The sequence below is a fragment of the Triticum urartu genome, unplaced genomic scaffold (genome assembly GCF_056163025.1).
Source record: "Triticum urartu cultivar PI428250 unplaced genomic scaffold, HENAU_Tu73 scaffold363, whole genome shotgun sequence".
NCBI lineage: Eukaryota > Viridiplantae > Streptophyta > Magnoliopsida > Poales > Poaceae > Triticum > Triticum urartu.
This window is the reverse complement of record NW_028260540.1, coordinates 7,501-10,231: the sequence shown is the minus strand read 5'-3', so window position 1 is coordinate 10,231 and position 2,731 is coordinate 7,501.

The following is a 2,731-nucleotide window of genomic DNA, read 5'->3' as shown; positions in this document are numbered from 1 at the left end:
GGAGTCTGTGCGCCGAGATCCGCCATAAAAGGTCCAAGCCATAGCAAGTGAGAAGCTATCCGGCTTAATTCTAACATAATTACCCTAATATAGCTGGCTCTTTGTGGTATTTGAATATTCTCCAAGAATTCTGGTGCATTTACTGTTATTGCTTCTGTAAACATAGTAGCTAAATAATCCCACCTTGTTACATAAGGTAAGTATTGTATAATAGTTCGGTTTTCCGCGATTTTTTCCATTCCTCTGTGTAAATACCCTAATATGGGTTCACAATCAATAACATCCTCACCATCGAGAGTAACGATCAGTCGAAGAACACCATGCATTGATGGGTGTTGAGGGCCCATATTGACTATCATGAGATCTTTTCTTGTAAGCGGTAGACTCATATCCTTTCTTCCTTAATTCATTATTCCATGAAAATGGATTATTCCATGAATTCCTCAAAGCGAGGCTCATCAAAATGAAAAATCTAAGACTACTATAAGACTACTAAAAAAATAATAAAACAAGAAAAAAATTTGAACGATTAAATTACTGCTCCCGAATATTCAACTGACCGATTAATTTCTTATAACGTACTCTATTTTTCTTTGCCAAATAAGCCAGCAAACGTCGACGTTTTCCCAAAAGTCTTCGTAGACCTCTTTCCGATGAAAAATCTTTTTTGTGTAATTCCAAATGTGAAGCAAGTCTCCGTATCTTATTGGTGAAACTGAATACTTGAAATTCAACAGAACCCCTGTTTTCTTCTTTTTCTTCTTTAACCATAAATCCAAAAATTTTTCTACCTCCTTTCTTTTTCATGTATTTTTCTGATCAGGAAAAATACAAAATTATGTCAGTTATTTTGAAGTTATTCTAATCTCGTACACACACAAATTTGCAATTATTCATCTACTACTGGAATTTGGATTTATTTTATCGATGCAAATTGGATTTGGATAGAAGGGTACATTCTTTCTAATATTTTAGATAGAAGAAATGTTTCTTCTATCTAAAATATTAGAAAGAATTTTGCTGATTTATTTATTGCTATATGCAATTTATGGAATTGATACACCATTTAATTGATATCATTTAGCAAAATGAAACACAGCATATGCATCCATCTTTTGGCTCGAGAATTTCACGGGATAGAGATATGGTATAAGAAATAGACTATTAAGTAACTCTAAATGAATTGTGGATACATCTGTATCCTTAACATACTGAAACGATTGTCATTATTCGTATCAAACCAATAGCGATTCATACAAGCTAAATCTTCTAATCAATGGTGGGCCAATAATGAATTTTTTTGCATATGTATTAAGACGCTTGGCCTGATTTCGAAATTGTCCAGAGTTTTATATGTTGTTTTCATTGCAAAATGATGGGTCTCCTTCCATAACTTTCCAATTACGAGTACGAGAATTGAAAGACATGAAAATTCTCAATTCTCTACGGCGTCTAGTAGATAGAAACAAGAAAATCAGAAGAATCTTTCTCTCTATTCACTATCATTCCGCGTCTTCGACTTCTATTAGTTTCTTTTCTTCTTTAATGCAATAGCTATAGTTTGATATAAGAATCCATTTCTCAAAGTAATGGAAACCATTCTCTTATAGGAAATGGTTCGAAAATCGCTATTCCACCTTTTAGGTATCGTGAAAAGTGATACCTGTGAAGATCGTGCATTTCAGTCAAATTCAGATCCGTTTTTCGAGTCCATGATATAATATAACCAAATTGGATAGATCTTCCACCTGTTTAGCTAAGAAAGAATAGATACAGAGGTGGATAATAGATCGATATGAAGATCATGAGCTGCCCCATAATGAAATCGCCAGTAGTCGCGAATATCTCCTTCTTCCCTAATCCAAGATTGGAGAAAGAAGATCTAAGAGGGACCTATGGAGAATGTAGTCAGAAATCCATAATAGAGTCCGACCACAACGACCGAATTAATTATCCTCATCGAGAAACTTAGACTACTAAATAGAAAAGATTTGAAAATCATGGCATGGGTCTCCTTTTTTTCTTTCTTTAGAGTTTTCTATATGCACAATTTCTCGATGTTTCGATGAGAATTTCTTGACTTTCCATATATAGAAAGAGATAGACTATAAATGACATCTCTTATGTCAATAAGACCAAAGGGATGGATATTAAATGATAGGAAGTGCTAGGAAGTGAAATAGAATGAAATAGAGCCACTTTGGGCTTCCCTATGAAATGAGGCATGGAACGGAGCCACTACGAAGAAATTATGGGAGTTACGAAAGAAGCTTCGGACTCATATTGTTCATGGGTTGAGAGCGGGAGTTGAACTCTAGGAGGTCGAATCCCCCCTTGTTCCTCAGTAGCTCAGTGGTAGAGCGGTCGGCTGTTAACTGACTGGTCGTAGGTTCGAATCCTACTTGGGGAGATTTTATTCATTCTTTAATGTAAGAATTTTAATGTAAGAATAAAGAATTGAATTAAAGGGCTTGCTTTGACCCTTAGGAGTAGGTAACCCGTTCGCTATCCTTGTTTCTATTTCTATTGCATTCTATCTCATCGTATCACATTCTGTTCTACGATTCCACTTCGACAAAAGGAAAGAGCATACCTAAGTTCAATAGCTTTACGTCCGCTATCCCGATCATGATTTTCCTACCCTCAGGGGGAAAGTAAAGGCCCTTCCCCCTTTGGAAGGCTGTGGGCGAGGAGGGATTCGAACCCCCGACACCGTGGTTCGTAGCCACGT